Source organism: Pinus tabuliformis, chromosome 8 (assembly GCF_031772625.1).
Source record: "Pinus tabuliformis cultivar Carrire ecotype Pingquan chromosome 8, CPIR1, whole genome shotgun sequence".
Classification (NCBI taxonomy): Eukaryota; Viridiplantae; Streptophyta; class Pinopsida; order Pinales; family Pinaceae; genus Pinus; species Pinus tabuliformis.
The window spans coordinates 482,418,957-482,444,625 of record NC_142294.1 but is presented as its reverse complement, the minus strand read 5'-3'; positions in this window follow the sequence as shown (position 1 = coordinate 482,444,625).

The window sequence follows — 25,669 nt, the reverse complement described above, 5'->3', positions numbered from 1 at the left end:
CTTTGATGATTATATTGTTTGTGCACCAATATACCCCTCAATCCCAATAGAAACAATTATGTTGCATTGGCTTGGAATGTGTGTCAATTGACAAAGAGTTTGGCAGATGCTACATCTTACAATCAGGCTAGTGTGAAACCAAGATGAACTAAGAATTGAACAATACTTCCAGAGGTGTTATACTTGTTTTTGACGAACAATATCCATTCAGAGAGTTGGAGTTCTACTAGTGTGTCGCCAAGTGTTCTAGCGGCTACAACCACCCTCCAAAATTTTTCCTTAGCTTCATTTCAGAGCCTCGCTACCAACCTTTCACAACAACATGTCTTGCTTCATCAAGTACAGAAGCTTCAAGGATTTTCTTGCAGGAAGGTATCTTGTCTATCAAAGATTGATACATTCCCCTCATAGGTTGTTTCTTCAAACTTCGTCCAGCTGCAAGCTGAGCAAATCCTTCAAGAAATTGCACAATTCTTGAGGGCAACCAGCCTTCCCTCCAGAAATTGCGCAATTCAATCTGCTAGTCGACTAGGCTCTAGAATTGCGCAATTCTATCAATCATGATTCATCTAGAAAATTGCGCAATTCCTCCCAGCAGGGTTGCTCAGCCAAGGAATTGTGCAATCCTGGGCAACAGACATTTGTTTTGCCTAGAAATTGCACAAATCTCTTGGGAAGCCAACCCAGCTCCCATCCAGAAATGCGCATTTTCTCCCAGCAGTTGAGTAGCCTCTTGCATGTGCAGTTGGGTTGACCAGTTCCACCTAGGACTAAGGAAACATGACTTGCATGCATGGCTTGCTTTTCCTGGAATAAAAAAAGGCAACATTCAAAAAACATCCCTTGATTTAGGGAGATATTTTTAGCAGCTAGAGGTTACATGCAAAGATTGTTTTAGAAACTTTCCTCCAAGTGTCGCTCCCTAGATTTGTGGGATGCGTGTCTGAGCCCAAAATTATTTATTCGACACATCAGAGCTCATTCTTTCACATCAAATCTTGGAGCTCTAACATCCCACAATACATCTAGGACTCTTCGACACATTTGGGTAAGCTATTCATGGGTAAGTGGTCTCAACTTGTCTTTTTCAACATTTATGTTGCTTTTTGTGTTTTTGCTTGTGTGAGTGTTGTTTTCTTGATTTCTTTGAGCACTTGCCATCATTTACATGAATACTATATTGTACTAGCACTGTTTTAGTTTTTGTTGATATCTCACTGTTGTCGCATGCATGAAGCTGTTTTGCACAAACGGTCATTGATTTGGCGACTCACTTCACCCACATGCATGTTGTTCTGTTTTCTCAATATTTCATTCAATGTTTGCATGCATGATCATTTGTTTTTGCTTACACTTAGTATCACCATGCATTCATTGTCACATTTGCATTCAGTTTCCCGTCAACAGGTTTGGGCAACCTTGGCCCGGACTCTGCCTCACCAAGACAACATTGTGCAATATTGAGAGGGAAGGCTCTTCCTTCCTCTCCAGAAATGTGCATTTTTTCCTAGCAACTGTTCCCCAGGCCTGCTTTGCGCAATCTTGAGGGATAGTGACTGCTGGCCCAGAAAATTGCGCAATGCAGTCACTGAGCCTGCAATCATTTCCAGTTGGAATTGCACATTGCGCAATTCCAACAGTCAACAGTTAGCCTAGATTGTGCATTGCACAATTCCAACAACCAGTCATGCCTCCCAGACAACCTAGACTACCTTTTGCGCAATTTTGGAAGCCAGTCACCCAGCCTCCCAGAAGAAATTGTGCAATATTTTCCTATCAATCCCCAGGTATGTGTTATGTTGTTCCTAGAATTTGCTTTGGTTTTCGTTGACAAACTTCTTGCCATGCATGTCACTTTGTCTCCAGATCTTTCAGGTGTTCACCTGCCTCTTAGAAATACATGATCAATGGCCTCTAAGAGAGCAGGATCAAAGGACACTGACAGAAGTGAAACTGGAGCAACAGTTGAGTGAGTGTCCTCAAGTCTACCAATCCATGAAGATGCCAAGTTCTTTCCAGACAAGGACATCAAGTTGAAATAGCAAGAGGTCAATGGTGCATTTATATGCACATTTAGGGAAGACCTCAAATACTGCCAGGTGTACATGAAAATTCACAAGTCCAGCTTGTATCGGATTGCATGCAGATACACCATACTCCCATGCATGGACATGATACACTGGATTGCTCACACAGCGACCTCGAGATGATGACCTTGAGCAGTGCAAGCAGGATGAATATTGCAACCTTCAGGGCAGAGGATAGTGATGAGATGTATCAGATGTTGGAGCCTGTGACTATCATGGAGACTCCCTTCAGCTTATCCTACAACAATGCTAACTCCAGAGACATTCTTAAGAACTGGGTAAAGGAGCCGACTAGATTTAGGACGAAACCCAATCATATCTACAAGACGAAGATACTACGGAAGGCATATCGATACTTGGTCATTTTCGCATGTCGACTGTATGGCCAAGAAAGCACGAAAACCTTCCCACAAAGTTGGTTGATCACACTGGACCAACTGGCCAAAGAAGGAAAACCATGTAACTGGTACGACATGTTGGCTCATCAATTGAAGGAACAGGTGGCAAGGGCTCAATAGTCACCTAAAGGTATGAAAGAAAAAATATACATGTACGCCTACATCTTGGATGCAGTCTGTGCCTGACAGGAGTTCCCAAGCTTGAAGTGGGCATGGTCAATGAAGAATATTGCTGTGAATACTTATTGTAAGTTGTTATCTGAATGCAACTTCAGAGGAGTTATTGCATGACTGTCCGATCATTTTGTCACCCCGGTCTACAAGATGATATTCGAATAGGATCCACCCTGCATGTCGAAAGCATCAATGGAGGCAGTGATAGACATAGCTGATTGGTATTCCTCACTGTCCGACACCTTCATACATATGTACATCACAAAGAATCCTCTGCATGTTCTATCGATTTTTTCCTTGGACATACCTGTCATGTAGGAAGTAGCATATCAAATCTCGGTAGGATTGATAGCTAGGTTGTAGCACTAAGAAGGAAACTTGCCTCACTCTTCTGCTGCGTATTGGGTTATATGAGATCCAAAGTTTCAAGCATGTGGATGTCGAAGTAGAGCAGATAAAAAAGTATCCATTCAACTTCTGAATTTGCAATCCGTATGACCCACATTGTCTTGTGAAAGATCACTACACGAGGGTGCAGTTCAACTAGATCCATGGGGAATTTCATTGGGTGAAGGAGGACCCATGGAGATATTTCTACAGTTTCTCAGGACCCAATGAATAGGTTGGGTTTGCTATGGAGTGGTTAGCGAAGCAACATGAAGAAACATCCCAGAGAGCACCAGAAGCAACAACAGCAGTAGAAGAGAACATACCCATGTGCAACAAGGTTAAGAGAAAGATTGTCGATCGCATGGAGGAAGAGAAAAGCTACAAGTTCTAAGCAGATCCACTTGTAGAGAAAGAAACTATGGCTATAGAGGCAAACAAGCAACAACGCAATAAGTTAATCGTGCAAAGGTAGAGGGAGAAACAAAGAATGTAGGATATGGAGAAGGAGTTGCATGAGTTGAAGGAGAAACTCCAAAAGGAACAAGAGCTACACCAACAACAGGTGCAACAGGGCATGCAACATGTGTAAACAGATGAAATAGCACCCGTATAGGTAGTGGAATCATTAGAACAGTTGGCATCAGGATGACAGGGTGAACCATCGGAGGAGCAAGACTTCACTCGTGAGATAGAGCAAGCACTTCAACAGTTGGATATGGATATGGAGCAATAGGAATTGGAACAAGATATTGACCTCATGCCTCATCACCAAGAGGTCAACTTACCCGCTTCACCGCATTTAGAAGATGAGTAAGTCTCAAGTGACCAAGGAGGCACTAAGATCCTTGGAGATTAGACAAAAGGAGAGATGCGCAACATCTCATTCAACGAGTCTCAACATAGAGTTGTGCAGTCTCACAGAGTGTCGACCCCAGATGATAATACATATCCTACACAAGTTGAGGAATGAGTGATCATGTATGACGTGCGCAAACATCCAACAACCTTGGTCGATGCTACCAGAGTGTATGCCAAAGCCATTGGCTCAAGTGTTCTCTTTCTGATAACTGAGAATGAGTGAATGGCTAAGGAACTATAGAGGACCAAGAAACGAGGAGAGTTGATTACAACATCCGCCCGAGCATAACAGAAGAAGGCAATACTAGATTAAGTGTTTTCCCTTGACATAGTCATGCGGGCATTGTATTGCAAGTTTGGTACCATGCATAAGGCATTCGTCCATCTCAATGGATGGCAGCAATGATATGTTATATGAGCACATATCTTGGTGAACGTGCATGCTGCTGTTGATTACTTGTAAACATTTACGATGAGATACAAGGGAGCCCCACTTCACTTGCCTAAGATGATGAATCCCAGAGCGATCGAGCTGAAGGCACGTTTCTAGAGTCAAATCCAAAATTATGAAAATCTCCCTCAGCTTATCACTAGTATACAGGCTTCCCATGCACGTGTATTCAAGAGTATGGATGTTTTGGTGCTTGCACATGCAATCCCATCTATTGGGACTCTCACCCAGGTGAAGACAAAGGCATAGGTCTGACTAGAGCTTGGCTTGTACTTTGATGAGTTGATGCACATTGCCACCAGCCTAGGCTTTCCTATTAGTGCAAACATCATGCACAAGTATGTTATTAGCCTGGACACATTGAAGACAATGATGTGCATGCTTTCAGACGAGTTTGACAAAGGATCCCGAGCAGTGTACTCGGATGTCATGGAGGCAAGAGTCAAGTTCTAGAAATATTTCACCTTGGAGCACCAGACACCCTCACGGACTACTAGTCTTGGCATCGATATGTTACTATCAACCACGATGAAGATGTCGAAGAGTTGGTCTTCCAATAGTTGTCCGAGTCATAGTGATGTCTAGCATGACTTGCTCAAGCCATTTTGTCTCACATGGGTACATGTGCATTGTAATGTAACGTCTTGTCAAGTGTAAGTCGAAGTGTTGATAGTTGGATGTAACAATCTTAGAGTAGATAAAGAGTCATGAGGGTAAATGAACTGTCACAAAGGGGAATGTCAAGGTTCACCTCACCCTTTGATATAAATAGTCCCTCATAACTTATTGTATAGGCTTTTGGTCAGCCAAGCTTCTGATAAGACTATCTTGGAGAGAGCTTGGATAGTATTGTAACACGCCTTGGCTTCTCAACTGTGCAGAGCTAGTGCATCTCTTTGGAGGAGCAGGTAGTTGTGGTTGTACCATTCCACTATTGGAACTAGTGGTTGGACATGGATGTATTGTATGACTGGAACTTACACTTCTTAATATAGCAAGAGCCAACATGTTTCATGCATATGTTGTATTGTATTCTATGCTGTCTAGTTTACTCTAAATGATATATGTATCTATTTGCTTACGCATGCATGTATAACTTTCTATGTAAGTATGTATGAATCTTTCTGAAATGTGTTGTTGGTTTAACCATCACTTTGGATTACTAGCTAACTTTCCTTCCATGTTGTGATATATCTTTTCTTGTGTGTTCCCTCCTTAACTCTATACTATCACAAGTTTCCAAGGGGCACACTCATCTCAACCCCCGTGTGTTAGAACCTCTCATGCACCTTCCTTGTCTCACTGCATATGTCACACCCTTACTACCAAATAGAGATATCTGGCTTGCTTCTGTGTGAAATCGTAGTCAAGGCATTACCATATGACCCACTATTGGGACTCCTACACCAAACGGTCTGAGGTCTAATTGGGACTTTTTACTGGGGAGGTCCCTTGACATGTTGGTGGGTCCAACACTATCAACAGGTCCGGATGAAAAAAACCTGATAAAAAGTCTCAATATCTGATATTTGAAAAGTCCCCATATCTGATAAAAATCGTGATATTCAATAATAGTCTCGATATAAAATTTTTCCGATATTTAAAAAAAAATCTGATATTTAAAAGCAAATATGACATTTCAAAATGTTCCGATATCAGATATCGGATATTGATATTTTAATTTGGTTTGTTTTAAAAACTTATGATAATTGTAAGTTTTGATATTCAATATATGTCAGGTTATTTGTTTGATCAAAAGTCAGCTTATGACTCGCATCTCCATATTAAAATGCACTCTCCACCTCACATAAGACCCTCCTCCACTTATTTTCGATTCGTTATGAATCAAGTAACCAAATGAAGTTTTGTAATATTGGTTTTTTATTATTATATTAAAATTATAATATTATATTATAATTTTAATATAATATGAATATAATCTTAATTTATTTTTAATCCATTTCAATTTTTAATTAAAATTTATATTAAAATTTATTTTAATGGTATATAATTAGTTTGTAATTAATTTAATATTTTTAAATTAATATTAATTAAATAATAACTATTAATTAAATAATAAATATTAATTTAATTTAGGATTATATTTTTAATTAAAATTTTCCTATTTTTGTTCTAAATAGCAAACTTTCCAGAATTCTGAGAGTTTTAAATACTTCAACTTTGGAAGCTCATAATTTGAATTCTATTTGACCAAATGAGGTCCATGATGACTCATTGGATAGATAAACTCACGGAGAATATTTCTGAATGGTTGCATAGCCAGATTCGATCATTTAATGGGTCTAAAATTTAGCAGAAGATCAAGCTTCAAATTTGTAAACAAAATTAATTTTCTGAGTTCAATTTTTTGCATTTTCACATGCCCATAGCCTCTCTTGAGCACATATCCATTTGACTATGTTCTCTTTGACCAATAATATATTTACAAGGATTTTCCTTCTATTTATTTGTTTAATTGAGTTTTGATTGGAGATATTTTATCTTCCAGATTTGGTATTTTTAATTTTAATTTGTGTTTTAATTAAATTTTGATTAGTTTTGGTAGGATAACAGTTGCAGAGATGAGGAAGAGAAGATTTCAACAATGAAATTAATCTAGAAATAAAAGAAAATAATTTTAACCAATGAAAATTATTGGATCAGATTTATTCTTCAATAGCTCTCCCATTTTGAATTCATTTTTGTAATTATAAATAGTAGTTTGTAGAATGGAATAAGGGTTTCTCTTCTCTGCAATTTTGGTATTCTTAAAAGCACTATTGTAATAGGATTTTCATGTTGTAGGTAGAAATGATCAATCTCAAATCTGAGAATTATTGGGATTTGTCTTTTTCCATTCTGAATTGTGTATGAAAGGTAGAGTTTGCACTATCACAACTCTTGCTTTTAGCAACAACGTTTATGCTTCGGAGAAGATTGTAAGAAATTCAAAGAATTAGGCAAGAAATCAGGTTTAATCAATCTGTGCTTTGAATACTATTATTTTTAATACATATTTCATTAGAACTATGTTATTGGATTTATATTTGTGCACTTCTGCCAATATGAATTGCTTTAATCTGTTTGTCTCATGAGTCTATTATCAATTTTTGTATTTTGTTCTTATGCATTGAAACTAGATTTTTGAGTAACTATTTACTTAGAAATCTACCATTTAATATTGATTTGATTACTAGTAACATTATGTGAACTACTTCCTAATGTTATTGGTTCATCATTCATTATTAATAGATCTCTGAACAACATGTTTGGTAATTATAATATTAGTTAATTGAATTGTTTCATTAGCTATATATTCATCTTAAGTCAGACATGTTAATATATTGCTCTTGGTTGGGTTAGATCTACATCTTCCTAATCAAGATAGGCTTAGGATATTTTTCCTTTTGCTTGCATTATAGGATTAGTTTACATTTAGATTAATCATTACATTTCTATATGTCCTCTTATCGAAGAGGAAAACTTTAGTTATGGCTTGGCTAAGCCCTAGATCAACTTAAAGACCATTTTCTTGTCTAATCAGCAAGAAGAGTTGATCTGATGTCTCTTCTCTAGTGGTAGGTGAAAAATCGTACTTTGAGCCAGTAGAGGTTGAGAGAAGGTAATTGGACCTAGTTCAAACAATTGGAACCACCATTCCAAACAGAAAAGGAGTTGTTTTAAGTTCTCGACTGGGTGGTCTCCCTTATAATGTCGAGGCAGACATTTCAAGCCTACAATAGAACCACAATTCCAAATGAATGAGTGCTTTGCATACATGAATTATTCTTAACCTTGATTTTGGTTGACATTATGTGGATATCTTATATATTCATGAACATGTATTTGACAGGTATATTAGCTAGTTCCTAGTTATAGCTAGATCCGTCAAGGGAATTGGAGTCCCTTGAGAGATGGTATGGATGTGTTCAGTTACAAGGCAATGTGCTTGGCACAATAAGGCTATGGTAACTGATATCTTGTTATGTTTATTTATGCACTGACAATTATGTGTTTATGGAAGTATGATGCAGGGAGTTTCATGGAAAAAGAGGCAACCATGAAATCTTGAAGAAGGCTCAGGTTGAGCTTTCCCTTGGAAGCATTGGGAACCCATGGGGATTGAGTCATGGTGTTTGTTGAGTGTTTTGTGCTCTCGGTGCTTGTGATTTTTTTGCACTTGATTTGTGATTTTGTTTATGTGTGGTGCATGGCCATGCTACTTTGGTTGTGGTGTCACATTGTTATTGGTTTTCATGGTTTTCTTCTTGTTTGTTTCTTGTTCCTGTCTTTCATGTTTTGAGGGTCTTGGGAATTTATTGGGCAAGGAGGAAATTATTGGAGCCCAGAGAGAGTTGAATGCAACCAAACAGGTAATGTAAGACTCATATGAAGCTCAATGCATGAATAAAAGGCAGTTGAAGGCAAGAGTATGACAACCAGCTAGATTGGTTGGTCCATTGGGATAAATGGACAGTGGCAGGATAATCATAAGAAATGTAACAGAAATGTAAAGTAAATGGATTTGAGGCATTAGATTCCTTGTATATGTTAGGAATCATTGTTCTCAAGGTTTCGCATGTTATGCACAGATAAAGGGAGTTCTCTTAACCTTGAACTTGTAGGTTTTAACCCCGTACAGAAATTATCTACATATGAATTCTAAGGAACAAAAAATAAACAATGATGAGAGAATAACACATAAAACAAATTTACACGGAGATTTTCCCTTGGATCCCAAAACTGGGACTACCAGATTGATTTTTCATTATGTTCCTTTCAATGTTACAATACATATATATACATGCTGAAGCATCCATAAATCCCAATCCATTAACCCTGGATTAGAACATAATCATAGTTCCCTTGACCGGATCTACAAAATACCATGGACTGAAAACCATCGCGCCCAAAACCATGTGTGAAATCCATGCGCAAACCCATAGGTAGGTCCACCCACCTAATATAGAGTCCAAAAAAAATTTCCCCTGGGCACTGCCCCGGACTCCATAGAGGGGGGGTTACCACTCCCCTAAAACCCCCCAATAAGGGGGACTCTGACTCCCCTCTAACCCCCCGGTTTTACTACTATGGCTAGTTGTGGAAAGAATATAACACAACCCAACAGAACTTATGATATATGGTAGTGATGTTGTGATTATGATTATGTTGATGTCTATATATATACATGTATGTATGTATGTCATTATTTAACAGGGTCATTAGGGATCATGATTTTTTTATGATGATGTTTATATGTATGTGTGTCATTGTCTGGCAGGGTCATCAGGGATCATTCTTATGGAGGAATGATTTCTTATACAGGTGAATGGCATGAAGAGGTTCCTAGTTTATGAGGAATCAAGTGGGAAGGGTACTCGTGATAGATCTATGAGGTTAGTATCATGTTGATATGAATCGATATTGTCATTATACTATGTATATGTATATGTATATTTTACGGATAGGTAATGTTGAGGGATACATCAATGAAATGAAAGTAGTGTGATTTGTGGCATGTTAGAACAAGCATGAATAGTGAAAAGACACTAGAAGCAAGGTTGCTTGGTAGAGTGAGTGTGTGGTATATGGATGTGTAGTACTACTGTTGTATATATGTTTTACATGTTGCACATTTGATGTTGTGTGCATGAGGTTTTGTGTATATATGGTGTTATGTAGATGTTTTTTATGCAATGCTATGTATAGATGGTGTTGTGTAGACATTGTTTATGCAGTGTTGTGTATAGATGGTGTTGTGTGCATGTTGGATATGCGATGTTGTGTACAAATGGTGTTGTGCATAGGTTATATGAAGTTTTGTGTACATATGGTGTTGTGTGCATGTGTGATATGTACTAGTGTATACATATGGTGCTTTGTGCATGTTTCATATGCGGTGTTGTGTACATACGGTGTGGTGTGCATGTTGTACATATGGTGTTATGTACATATGGTGTTGTGTGTATGATTGTACATGTGGTGCTGTGATGTGTGCATGGGGTGTCATGTACATGTTGTACATGGGGTGTTGTGTGCAGGTGGTGTTGTGTACATGTCATGCAGGTGGTGCTATGTACATGTGGTTATGTGTACATGTTGTGCATGTAGTGTTGTGTACAAGTGGTGATGTGTACTTGTTGTGCAAGTGGTGTTGTGTACACATTGTGCAGGTCGTGCTACGTACATGTGTTGCTGTGCACATGTTATGTAGGTGGTGCTATGTACAGGTGGTACTGTGTACATGTTGTACATGTGGTATTGTTTGCATGTCATACATGTTGTGTTGTGAACATGTGGTATTGTGTGCATGTTGTACATGTTATTTTTTGTACATGTGATATTGTGTGCATTGCGTAGTGGTATCATGACATGTGTATGTGTTGTGTTGTACTTTGTGTATGTATACATATTGTGGTGTGTTGTACACTAGATGTAGATGAATGTATTGGGTTGTGTTGTACACCAGGTGTAGGTGTATGCGTTGTGTCGTACAATGGGTGCACGCATATGTGTTGTGTTGTACACCAAGTGTAGTTGTATGTAATGTAATATGTTGTACACCAGATGTAGGTGTATGTATTGTGTTATGTTGTACACTATGTGTAGGTGTATATGTTGTATTGTACACCGGGTGCAAGTGTATGTGTTTTGTTGTACTCTGGGTGTAGATGTATGTGTTGTATTCCAAGTGTAGGTGCATGTATTGTATGATGTTTTATGCCATGTGCGGTTGTATGTGTGTGATGCACAATATGTGTATGTGAACATGGTTGAAGAGAAGACACTGGGTGCTTGTCGGGTGTGGAAACTGATTCTGTGTGCATTCGGAAAGGACAAAGGATAAAGGGAGAAGCTAAGGATTGATTAAACGATAAGTATTAATAATTTATTTCGGTTTTAATTATGCATGTGATCTATGATTCTTGTTTATAATGATTACATATGATCTATGATTCTGGATTATGATGGTTACATGTGATCTATGATTTTGATTATCATGGTTGTGTTTTGAGTTAACTAGATGTGATATGTTTATAGATGATGATTTTATCAAACAACTAGTTTGACTTGTTGTGACAGGAAGTGAACAAAATTGCAAGTGTACCTTATTGACAGGTCATCTACAAGGTATGATGTGAATTTATTTCAATTAATTTTGAATATAATGGAAATTATGTGCTTGGTATAGGAAAGCATGAAAATGTCTGGTTTAGGTGTTTGGAACTGACTGCAAGAATGTTAGTAGCAACATTGAAATGAATTATAACAGGAAATAGTATGTTGGTAAAGCATTCAAGAGTAGGGACATTGTGGGACACTGGTACCCAATAGTGTCCATTGGTTTCCATAAGCATGCTATGACTGATATGATGGTTTTGAGGTATATGCCTTGGTTTTTGGGACTTCTGATGTGAGGAAACTTTGCCCAGGGATGGATCGCCTAGGAAAGGGGATGTCGAGCAACTTGGAAGGTGATTGATTGAATGGAAGGGGGTGATCGGATTGCCCGAAGGACTATGTAGCATAGACGTGAAGGTCGGGGAATACATTGATTTTGATCATTAGAATTTCTAGATGGAATCATAAGCACATTGGGAGTGTGAATAATGAGCTGGTAACTGCTCATTGAGAGGACAAGTGGCGCAAGATTTTAGCACTAGGCATTGGATGAAGGTTTGACTTTGTTAGTGGATTTTGGACTTCCTGGGAAGGAGGTGAATCTTGGTACTACTTTTGAGCATGGAGTTGTGAGCTTATGGATTCCCTTGTTGCAGATGCAAGCACTGTATCCTTTTATTTGTTGGTTGAGAAAATTTTCATGTGTATATGTGTATATTATTGTAAATATTATATAGAGCAGGGTTTATAAAGATCCATATACAATATGATTATTTGCTGGTTGAAGAAATTGTGCATAAGTATATGTGGTTGTTATTGTAAATATTGTAACGAGTTGTGTTATAAAGCTCCAATAAATAGTATGATTGTCATGTTTTCAACAAGATGTCATTGTAAATACTACAATAAGTTGTGTTATAGAGCTCCATGGTCAGTATGTTTTGTTTTCAGCTATTTGTTGGTTTGTAGGTGTCATTGAACACCGATGACAGTGTTCCCCTAAGGGGGAGGGGTCTGTAACAACCATGGGTTAAAAATCCATGTAAAAAATTTAATAAAGGCAAAAATAAGACCAAGGTCATTGGACACGTATTCCAAGCTAAACGTTGGGAAAAAAATCCTACCAGGTGTTTATTTGGTTTATTGTCTCTAAGGAAATTGACAAAGGCATTTGAAAAGGAAAGAAGTATTATTTGGAATTTATTTATGAAAATAAATGAAATTAGGAGAAAAGGAAGGTGAAAGGTCATAGGTTGATGTGAGGAGGAAAATGAAGGAACCTAGAGGAAAATGTAGAAAATAAAGTTCTCGTTGATAAAAAGGCTTATGAAGATCAGTTCATGGCTTTTTGTCAGTTTTATCATGGAGCTCTCTGTCTATTCTCTCTCTCACATGCTCTTGCACACTTAGAGTTTTCTTGGAGAAATCTAGAATTGGGTCAAGGAAAGAAAGGAAAGGACAAAGAAGGCAAAGGGAAGAAAATATCAAGTAAGGAAGAGTTGGATCAAGCTATTACAACGAGATTACTTGTAGGTATGGAGTTGCATGTATGATTTCCTTGTTAATTTTGGCAGGCATGGTACATGAATGTGTGTATTTGGTTCTCTTGTTGTCATTGGCATGGGTTTTTCTAGGTCTGACAATGGTTTTTGGCCTTGCCTTTCCATTTCCAGATAGTCATGGTGTGATGGGGTTTCTCTTAATTGGCTTAGTTGGATTGCCCGAAGGTTTCGAAACTGAGTGGGGTGGTCTCAGGAGAAGAACACAAGGCCTAGGAACCCCTAGAACAGTGAAGGTTGGATTGCGGTAAATCTTGATTGTGTATACCTCTTTGGGCCTAGGAATCCTCAACTGGTGAATGGCAGGATATACGGTAAAGCCTAGAGGTGTATACCCTCGTTGGTCCTAGGAAATGTTAATTGATGAATGGAGGGATATATGGTAAATCATATAGGTTATATAGAGACAAATTACTCACGATTTAGGTGAAGAGGTCTGGAGGCATCCATGCTTGTATAGGCCTAGTGATCCATAGACTGGTATATGGTGGGATTGCGGTAAAGTCTGCTAGTGTATGTTTCTTGTTTGGGCCTAGGAATCCCTTGGTGGGATTGCGGTAAAGCTCAAGGAATCCCTGGGTTGGTTTTGTTCTAAGTCTCACATTCATGCTTGGAATATGGCACGGGGGTGATTGGATGAAAGAAATATTTGGTTCAACCCAATCTATGGTTAGGTGGTACTCGGAAGTCCTTGACTTGGTTTCATTTTGTATATGTTAATAAGATCTCTTTTACTTTTGTGTATTATGTGTAAATGTGTTTGTTATTAAGTGGTTATAATGGTTGTTCTATCATTGTTGATCTATTGTTATATGTTGGTTATAAGCATGGTTTTATGACAAATTTTAGTTATGGCTCTTAACATGTTTTGATTGGTAAATGGATGTATATTAAATGCATGACCTAATAGATGTTAATGCAGCTATTATGAAAAGGCACTAGGCCTTCTTGGTGATTTTTAGATAAGTATTAGACTCTTATGATCATATATGCATTTTTAGCCTATAGATTACATGTTCACAATGTGTTAGATGAAATGATTGTCATGCTTAGGCTTGGTTAGGCCAATTAATTGATCAAGTTTTGTGTTAGAAGATTTGTATTTGTGTAATTTATTATTTTGGAAAGTCTCATCAAGTTCTTGGTATTCATCTAGAATCTATTCCTAAAAGGTGGCATGGATTTCACGGTCTCGGGCACAAAACTGGCTGAAAAAGACTGTAGTCGCACCCTTCCAGTGGTTATGCATGCGACTAGAGGTCTACAATCACATGGATGCATGCTTGTGCATGAATGAGAGTCCATATAAGTTAAAAGGTAAGCTAACTCAAGGTTTGTACACCTGGATGAGTGGTTTAGCCCTTGGGGGTCCTGTAGCACTTGAGGAAGGCCAATTTGGTTTTGTTTTGTCTATTCGACTTCCTTAAGGTTATCTAGGAGGTTGAATCATATCATAGTAACTCTCCATCACATGTTTGCCTCTTTAGGCCGGTTAGCTTGGGTAAATGGGGGAGGAGGGTGTTACTGGTTCTATCAAAGTACCAACCCTTCTTACTTCGAATTACAAAGTATATATAGAATATTTTAAAAATATCTTATCTATTACAATATTTTACGTGAATTTTTTTTTATCCGAAATGATTTTGATAACCCTAATTAATACAACTCAAAAACATAAATTGTGGAACTGATTTAGTGGAATTTTTACACTATCTAAGGATTTAGTTTCCAACTATTGAAAATGCAACAAGAAAATCTAGTTTTGACTTTCCTTGGTCAAACTAGATTAAAATTCGAATTTCAATTTCAACAGAATACTTGGAGGTAGTTAACTGAGGCGACATGGATTTTATCACTCAGTTAACTCAGTTAATTTGAGTTGGATACACTTGACTTCAGTTCAATATGACTGATTGCTAATTTATAGCAATCTATTTCAGTTAAGTTAAGCTATTATCAGTTAAATTACTTCAAACTATTGGAGAAACTAGTGGAGGGTCAATTTGTGTAGTGTAACTTCAGTCACACTCAGTGGCCATCCAATTAACTGATCAATAAACCCAAATAACTGCATGCAGAGAATTCAAGTTACCCTATTGAGATCAGAGTTCAAGGGTAGTGCATTATTAGTTGTAAACTAATCCAAGTTGTACAGGTGGTGCATGCAGTCAAAGGATGTGCATATAGGAATTGCACAATCCAATTGAGGAATTTCCCTAAAGATAAGGATTAATTCGTCAATGAACAATGCAAGGAAATAGGAGCTTGAGGGCTTGAAAATTTGGCTAAGAATTGGTCAGGTTTAGTCAGTCAAGCAGAGGATAAAAGATACAGGTGCAGGTTGTGCTCAAGCTTGAGCAAACATATTGTATTCAACTAGATTCTTTGATTAATGAAATAGAAATAGTAAGGGGTTTTGAGAATTTCCTTCCCTTAGATAAATCTCAATGTATGGGTGTTGAATCTTGATGCATGTTAATGGTTTGTGTTCTAGATCATGAATTTTCTTCTACGACTCTGTTGAGTAGCTTCTAGTCTTTTGATTTAATAAATTTCGTGAGCATTTTAGAATCTACAAATTAATTTCTACATGGTATCAAGGCTAGTTTCATAGTAGAGAAGATATTTTGAAGTTGTATTTGCAGGAGATTCGAATTTCAAGATCAATGTTATAGGTTTTATCTAGGACTAAGAAGATTGCTTTGAATGGACTCAAGCTCGATTATGCTTTGGAAGGCACCTCAAACTTTGTGGCATGGAAGGACTGCATGGAGGTAGTATTGGAAGAAAATGGCCTACTAGAATACAGCAATTCAGATGTAGCAAAACCCCAAGCATCTGATGCCCAAAATCTTTCTCAGTGGAAGAAGGATGTCGAAAAAGTGAGGAGAATCTAATTGGAGGGATTACAAGATCATATAGTCTTGAATATCCATGGAGAAGAGACTTCTTTCGCAAAGTGGAAAACACTAATAGAGTTGTTCGAGAACAATACTGACCATAGGAAGCTGACACTCAAGGACAATATTTAAAGCATCAAGATGCAAAAGAATGACGCAATTTCGCAGTACCTAGGCAGGTTTACACAGTGTTGTGATGAACTTGGCGGGGTTGGTGTTAATGTCCTTGAAGAAGACTTGGTAGCTCTAGCCCTTTTGGGCTTTCCCAAGAGTTGGCATAACTATCAAGATTTGGTAAATGGTAGAGAAAAAATACCAAGTTGGGAGCTATTATGGTCTGATCTAGTGCAAGAAGAAATAAGGCAGAATACCAGAGATGGTACTTCATCCAAGGGTGAGGATGAGAAGAACTCCACCTTGGATGGAAAGGTAAAGAAAGAGAAAGGGAAGAAATCCCAATCCAAAGCAGAATCTAGTCAAGTGGGCAACAAGAAAGACTTTTCCAGTATCAAGTCTTTTCACTATCATGAATTTGGGCATTATGCCAAAAAATGTCCACATAAGAAGACAAGAAATAAGACTTCATGAGGAGTAGAGGGTGAATCCTTCGCTTCACAATTAAAACTTGACTTCACTCTCATTGCATGCATGAAAAACACAGTGATGGGAGGCATGTGGTATCTGGATAATGGTGCCTTGTTCCACATGACGGGGAACAAAGATATTTTCAATGACTTGGAGTACAAAGATCTCCAAATGCACATCGATATGGGAGATGATGGAAGGTACAACATGACCACGATTCACATAGTCACCTTTGAAAGGGAGTCAGGATCCCCTCTCAGGCTCAAAGATGTGATGTTTGTACTAGTTCTAAAGAAGAATCTGGTTTCCATCATGGTGTTGGAAGACCATGGCTACAATGTGATATTCAACAAAGGAAAGGTATTTATGGGACACATCACCACAAGACAAGTGAAGTAGATCGAGGTTCGAGTGAAGAACCTATACAAGCTGGATGCAGAAGACTGTGATGCATTGAGCACAAAGGCGGAGAAGGTGCAGAGCCGAGATGTCGGTGAATTATGGCATAGAAGACTTGGCCATTTTCATCATGGAGATTTGAAAATCATGCAATAGATCACCACAGGCCTCCCCAAAGGAGCACTAGAGCAGTAGAATAAATGCAAAGGGTGTACCTTGGGGAAGTACACAAAAGAAACCTTCAATGATCGGGATGGTAGAGTGCATGCAATCCTTGAAAGGATCCACTTTGATGTCTGTGGACCTTTCTCGACAACCTCCACTGCCAATCACAAGTATTATGTTATATTTGTGGATGATTTCTCACAAAAATGATACATTTTCTTCATGTATAAGAAAGACCAGACATTCTCCAAGTTTGTTGAATTTAAAGCACTTGTTGAGAAAGAAACTGGCAAGAAAGTGTAGTCTCTCGAGAGCGATAATGGAGGTGAGTACATGTTGAATGAGTTTAAAAGTTTTTATGCAAAGGGAGGAATTCAACAGAAGTTGACAACAACCCACAACCCACAACAAAATGGCATGGCTAAGAGGAAGAATAAAAGTATTGTGGGAGAAGCAAGGGCGAAATTGGATGCCCAAGGCCTACCTCTGCAATTATGGCTCGAAGCGCGCAACGCATTAGTATATTTGCAGAACAAGGGTCCTCATTGCATTCTTGGGATGAGTACACCAGAAGAATATTTTCAGGGAAGAAACCATATGTGTCACACTTTAGGTTCTTTGGAGCATTAGTATATTGCCATGTCTCCAAGGAAGCGAGGAAAAATATAGATCTGACAACAAAGTTGGGGATATTTGTGGGGTACAATGATACACCCCACAACTATTTTGTATACCTGTCATCCGTCATAATGACAGTTGTTCAAAGGGATGTGAATTTCAATGAGTAGGTAGTGAGGTGTTCCCTTGAGAGGGAGCTTTTGAATCCAAAGGAAGAACCTCAGGAAGTTGTGGAGCAACCACAAGAAGAGGAGAAGAGAGTGGAGAAATCCACTCAAACAGAGACATCTAGAGAAGGAAGGAAACGAACCAGGTGTTTAGTCAATTTAGTGTTCCTAAATTGATGTCATTAATTGTCAACCCGGGGCTCGTAAGCTGATGAAGTGAAGGTGTACTATATGTACTTAAGCAACCTCTTAGAGCTTTTTGTCGTTTGGGGTGTTGTTTGTGGTTAATTTATCTTCCTAAGATGGAGTGGTGATTTTATAAACAGATGAGTGGTAGTGTGTGTAAGGTGAATTCTAGATGAGTGAGGGTATGTGATCAGTGGTTTCTAACTACTTGCTGAAAAGGAAAAGCTTGAAAGAAATAAATAACTTGAAATGAGCTGAAAGCAAAGAACCACTTTCTAATGGCACTAGACACCATTCATGCTGCTGCAAATAAAAGGTAAGAAAATCACTTTAAAAACCAATGATAATGTTTATATCTTCCTAACTCTCTGTTTCTAACACATAGTACTGTGTAAAACACGATTAGGAAGTAGCTAAAGATGAGTTTAAAAAGTGATCAAAAATGAGAAAAATCTACTTTAAAGACTAGTTATAATGTTCAGCTCTTCCTAACTCTCTGCTTCTATCATATGGTACTATGTAAAGCACGATTAGAAAGTAGTTAAAGATTAGTCTAAAAAGTACTCAAAGCCAGCTGTAAGTTATTAGTATTCTGATCTCTAAAAGATGAACAATTTGTGATAAAGAGACCATCAATATGTTAGCAGACAACTTTGAAAAACTAAACTAGAAATCAGCTATGAAAATAAAGTAAAGGCAGCAACTTTGAATCTGTCAACTGAAAATACCATCAGATATAAAGCAAATACACAAAGACAAAAACAATCCCCGGTTAAAAACCTGCAAAAGAACAATACTGATCAGCTTAAAATAAAGGCTGGAAATGAAATGACATGAAAATGAATCAAGCTGTACATGTTTCAAAGAAAAGGAAATGCTGAATGGAAAATAAGGAAATAGCAAGAATATGAACATAAAATACTATACAAGGGCAGTCATGAACGGGGGCCCTCCATTCATACAACCCAAAGAAGACTCAAGGATTTGAAAACGTCAGAACAACACTGTCTTCTATTACTCCATATGCAGAAAATTACAGTCAAGAGTGCTAGAACAGCACTATTAAAACAGAGCCTTGAAATGCACTAAAATTATAACAAGTTCATAAAACACAGCAACTAAAAAGTAACCTTAAGCGTATGCAAACGCTAGTTTTTATAGGCATCTAAACGATTGCCTAATGCGTAAAGCTAGAAACTGAAAATTAACTAATCTGTCATGCGTAATAAAGGTTCAGCAACACGCCATGAGCCTCGTCGATGAGCTGGAGGTTCTGGTCGTTATGGGAATTGAATCCAGAGTTGGATTATGTTTCCCACAACCTGCGTAACACGGACAAATCACCAGTTGCATTGACGTGACCCAACAGCTTACGCAACACCGTTTAAGCTGCCTTTGTTGATCGTGGCTTGACCCTCGTTGACCGGAGGTGTAGATGATGTGGCTGACCGAACCAACAGCACAGGAACCTTGAGAACCTTTATCCCTACATGCCCATGTGGCTCGTTTTGCAAAATGACACGTGGAACCTTGAGATTAACAAAAAGGCTGCGGAATCACCAGATGGCTGCGGAATCGCTGAATGGCTGCGGAATTGCCAGACAGCTGCGGAATCTCTGTAAATATGTCAAAATCTAAACAAAACAGTCACACATTAGCAAAGTTCACTTAATCATGCTTAAAGACATCTAATGTAATGATCTGGGTATGTTTACAAGGAAAATGAGGCAAAAGAGAGAGATGAGTGAGGGAAAACTGTAGGTAATGATGGATAATCAAGTGCAAAGTAGAGGCTCTACATACCCCCACTACGAGGGTGTTGCATGTCCTCATGCAACGAAAACATTGTTCAATCCACCCGCTGAGATGCCTCTGCTAAGACATCTAGCCTTCTCTTCTTCCTCTGTGTGGCCACATTGACTCTTGGTCTTTTCATCAAACATCTGAATTTTAGATTGATCAAAGCTCTGTTTAACTTCCTGCATCTCTTCTTGAGCTTTTTGTTTTCCTTTTGCCACAGGCCCATATGAAGCATGGTGTTATCTTGGACCATCTTGTCCACATTGCTCTGTACCTTCAGTTTTTCATTTTCTTGTTTGATGTGGCGATTTAGTACCTCCAGCTCAAATACTTCTTGCTTCAGTGATTGAACTTGCTGCTCCAAAGGTTGAACAGTGCTTGGACCAGCAGCTGCTTGTTCTAACGTCTCCAGGTAATTATAAACTTTCTGCTGATCTGGGTCAACCTCTGGTGACCTCTTTGGGCTAGGCTCATGCTCAAATTCAGGTTCATGTTCAAATTCAGGCTCATGCTCAAAAGGACTTTCCTCACGTGGAGGACTGGTCTCAACATACTCAGCGTGTGGAGGGCTTTTCTCAAAGTCAGGTCTTGTAGCAACCTTTTCAGGTGTGCTCAAGTCAATGATGAGTGACTTTTTACCCTTTGTGGCCCCCACTTTGTCTTGTATCCTTCTGCTCCTCACGGTGGTGATGTTCTGTTTTTCTTTTTGTGCTTTTTGCTTTTGTTTTTCCACCTTCTTGGAAAGGGAAGTTTCATGGAGTTGGGCCAACCTTTGTGCTAAGGGCTGAGTATCTTCTTCACTGGAATTTTCAGGAGTAAGGTAAGTTTCTTGGGCTGCAACTTTGCCTTTATCTTTCTTTTGTTTCTTCCTACTCTCTTTTCTCTTTTGAGCAACTTCTTGGGCAAGTTCTGAAAGAGTTTCTGTGATGATTCTTTGGGCTGTTTGATCAATGTCCACAGCAGGCTCAGGGTCAATTTCATGTTCAGAATGATGTACATCAGTTTCTTCTTCAATCTGTTCTTGGACAGTTTCCTCTTGGACAACAGTTTCAGGGGTAACCTCTTCTCTTTTTCTTCTACTCTTTCTAGGCACAGAGGTTTCTCCTGCTTCTTCAAAATGGTTTCTCACAAGAAATCTCTCCCAGGTATCTCTTTTTGCTTTCAACTGTTCCTCAACTAGCATCTTAACAAGTCCATGATGATACATATGTGGTTCAATGTTTCTTGGGTTCCTTTGGACAATTGAACACATTTTTCTAAGACTTGAGAGTAGAAAATTGTTGGAAATAATACTGAGAGGGGGGGTGAATCAGTATTATCAGATCAATCAAACTTTTTCAATGCTCAGAAACATATACGCTACTTCAGTTAGGTGAACCAGCGTGTACACGCTACTGTGACTAAATAAAACAGCGTATAAGAAGAAAACTCATAATTTAGTTAGCTTATTCTTCAGTTAAGTTCATCAGGACATTATTCACCACATTAACAGTAAACAGGTGCAGTATAACAGAACAGATCAAAAGCCACACACATGAACACCAAGATGTAAGGTGGAAACCCAATGTGGGTGAAAACCACCTGCTGCAAGTTGTCTCTATCTTTCTTTAATATGAAACTTCAGTTTACAATCTTTTGTACTGGTGCAGCCTTATACCAGTACGCAGGCTACAACCTGCAGAAGGCTACAACCTTCTCTCGTTCTCCAAACTTCCTTGGAAGGGAGCTCCAACCCCCTTTGCTCTTGTACTAGCCAAGATACTAGTACGTAGGTGCTGACCTACAATCTTCTTTCCTTCAGGTACCACCTTTCATACATTTTCAGACTGGATATTCCTGAAGCATAACATTACAATATGTAGACCCCAATTCATTCAACTTTCACAACAGATCATTGAAGCATAAAACAACCAATACTTGTATTATCAAACTTTGAATCACTGAACCACTGAACCCTGTCAATCACCAGTTACCAGAACACAGAGCAGACTACAGAACTCTGCAATAACAATCAGACCCCACTGTAAACCCAAAATCAAGCTTCAAAAGATATACACTACTTCAATGAGCAAAACCCGCGTATACACGCGCTTTTACCGAAGCCAACCTGCGTACAGATCTAAAAATAAACTTTCTCAATTTGCAGCTGTACCAGACATCAGTTAGACCCAGAACATAACATTGCGACAATATGCAGATCTAGAAATACGCATAATCAACCATATCATGATAGTGCATTTCAAACCATTAGATCCCGATCTATCCTTAGATCTAGTCTTCCATCAACTGATGTGATCTCTCCTTGGCTTAGATCAAGCAACCCAGAACCTGCATATCAGATCTCTTTCTCTCTTAGATATTCAAGCCTTGTCGAAAGATGATATTGCCTAATGATCTTCTTCTCCTTATATAGCCTTAGGCCTTGCTCAATACCAAGAACCAAAACCATAGTAACACAATACCATCAACTTCAAAACTAGGGATCGACACGCCCGTCGAGACACAATGGTCCGAAATCATAGGCACAACTTCCAAGGACTAACCACCATGGACCAAAGGTACTTTTCCACATACACGCGCTTTTTCTGAATCCAACTAGCGTGTACACGCGACTTGGGCTTAACGAACCTGCGTATATGAACTTCCTTGGCATGCTGTACTAAGATCTGTCTTCTGATTAAGTTGCCATCACCTGTACCAACCTCTGAGCACCTGTACCAACCTCTGAGTGAGTTGCCATCAAGGACAACACTTGAATCATAATGCCAACAAAAATATGGAAGGTTAATATCATCTCCTAAGAAATGCATCATGACTTTGGCATGGTAAACATATAAAACTCCAAACCTTCCCTCACAAGTAAAGAATTTTTGCACTAATAAAAGTAAAGTTGTCCATTCTTCCTTGACATAAGTAACAAGAATCCCTTTTGTAAAAATGCTGGTATCCATACCTGGATTCTTTAAGATTTGCTTCCACTATTGGTCTTGTACTGATCTGTTTTTAAACCATATTTCTCCAGTTTGTGGGAGTGAAGTGGCCTGTGCTATACTACTCTCAGTGACTGTAAACTTTAGGTCCCCTATCTCCACTTGATTGTCTTTGTCTCTAAAGGAACGTGCAAAGGCCTTCGTAACCTCTTTGTGGTAACCTCTGAATTTCTGGATGCATTGGAGCCAGTTTGCTTTCTGCAAAGCCTCTTTAACTTGAGGATATCCCTCCAGAAATTTTGAACCTTCTGGTTATGCTCTTAAGAGTTTACCCATTGGCTCTACGGCTCTGTTCTAAAACTTTTGGAAAAACAGGTTACACGGCTTCAACAGTGGCCTTAACACAGAAAATTTATGGCTCTAATGTAACAGCCGTAACATACGTTCACTGATAATCAGAATTAGCAGAGAGGAAGAAGTAAAACAGAGTATGGCTAAGGTAGCAGCGTAGTGAGCACAGCAGAATAAGGGAACTGTGGAAATGAAACAGCGTGAATGGAATGATACGAGCGTAGGAGGGTTATGAAATGATGGGTAGAAACGGTTAGGTCCTTAGGCTTCGGTCATAGGTTTACACTTGGCTGCGGGAATTATGACGTAGAGAGACGTAGTACAATAGTCTACGTCACTTAGGTACGAAAACCTTAATGGAAGAGCAGCCGCAATTGAATTTCAAAATCGTGATGAACAGGACCGATAAGTGTGGGGGATACGTGGATTTTTGGTCGCATGATGGGAAAGACTGGTAATCATTACATTAAATGGCAGAAAACATAACCCGGAAACTTTGCAAAATGAGATAACCGTAAGTTTAGGATTTAGATCATACCTCATATCCACGCTTGGATTGCCTTTGATCATTTGCCACTAACCCTTCATTGTTTTATTGCTGTTGCATGACTCTTTTCCACTTATTGTTGATGACTTCTGAATTGTAAATTTCTTTTCAAACAGACTATGTTTTTTTTATGCAGGTGCAGAGAGCTGCGGAATTGCTGAATGGCTGCAGAATTGCCAGACAGCTGCGAAAACTGCAGTGGTACCCTCCGGCTGCACAAAACAACTTTAGTTGTCTAAAAAAAATAACTTTATTGATGGAATGAAATGTAATGAATGGATGGATGGATGGAAAGAAATGAGGTGGAGTGAGAGTGATTAAATGAATGAGATGGTGAATGAAATGGTTGTAATGATGAAATGAGATGGAATAAGGAGGAAAAAGAGAGATTTTTTTTTTTTTGGAAAACATGAGGTGTCAGGTGACCCTGATTTTCACCTCAGGTTTTCTGCATAAGACTGCCAATCAGAGATTGGTTTTCAGGCTTATACATTTATTCCTTTTTTTTTTCTTTTTTTTTTTCAAAAACCAAAGATTAGGCTGATGGAGGAGAAGAATCCTTCTCCACCAACCTGATTGCAGAATCTTCTTTAAACAACTTGACAAACTCTTCTTTTGAGAATGGCTTTTGGTAGATTTTCAAGCGATGGCCATTCACAATAAGAGGAGTATGAAATTCATCAATAGTTTTCACTCGAACTGCTCCATTGCTAAAGACTTCATCAATCTCATATGGTCCAAGCCAATGAGTTTGAAACTTTCCTTTGAAGTCTTTGAATTTTGAATCAAACAATAGAGCCCAATCTCCTTTCTGAAACTTTCTTTCTTTGATATGACGATCATGCCATTTAGATCTTTGGTGCTGAACTAGATCGGTCCTTAGAATTGCATCTTGCCTTATTTCATCTAGCTCATTTAGCTGGTCCATTCTGTGTCTTTGGGCTTCTGAGAGGCTCATTCCCAATTGGACTGCCATCTTGAAGGTCTTGATTTGGAACTCAATGGGGAGCAGGACTTCCTTCCCATAAACAAGTTCATAGGGAGAATGTCCTGTTGTGTTCTTCCATGTAGTTCTATAGGCCCATAAGGCTTCAGGGAGCCTTTCCGCCCAATCTCTTCTATGAAGATGAACAGTCTTGGTGATAATTCCTTCAAGAACTTTATTGGTAGATTCCACTTGGCCATTTGATTGTGGATGGTATGGAGTAGATGTTCTGTGCTTGATCTTATATTCCTCCATCAGCTTCTCCATCAATTTAGATGTAAACTGGCTGCCCTGATCTGTTACAATTTCCCTTGGGACACCAAAACGAGTGAAAATATCCTCAAAAAGAAATTGAACAACTGAATTTTCAGTGGCAGAAGGCAATGCTTTCGCTTCTACCCACTTAGTAACATAATCAGTACAAACCAGTATATACTTCTTTTGATTTGATGGTGGATTAATTGGTCCAACGAAATCTAGAGCCCATTTCTCAAAGGGTTCGATGCATATCTGAGGCTGTAGAGGCATTTCATTTGAAGGAGTTGGTTTCCCAACTCTTTGGCAGCTGTCACACCTTCTAACATACTGCTTTGCATCTTTAAAGAGAGAAGGCCAATAATATCCTAGAGAAAGGATTTTATAGGCTGTCCTCTTGTCAGCAAAGTGCCCGCCGCATGGTTCATCATGACATGCCTTAAGGATGTCAGGCATTTCATCTTCTCGAACACACCTTCTGATTATACAATCTGGCCCTGTTTTGAACAATTCATTAGAAATCCAAGAAAAATGTGAACTCTCCTGAATGATTTTCCTTTTCTCATTAGGAAATAAGTGTAGAGGAAGCTTCCCTGTAACTAGATAATTAACCATATCTGCATACCAAGGAGTCTTGGTAGTCACTGCAAACAAGTATTCATCTGGAAACTTATCTTCTACTGGAGAATCTTCATTAGTGTTTTGGATTCTAGACAAGAAATCAGCTACTGTGTTTTGTTTT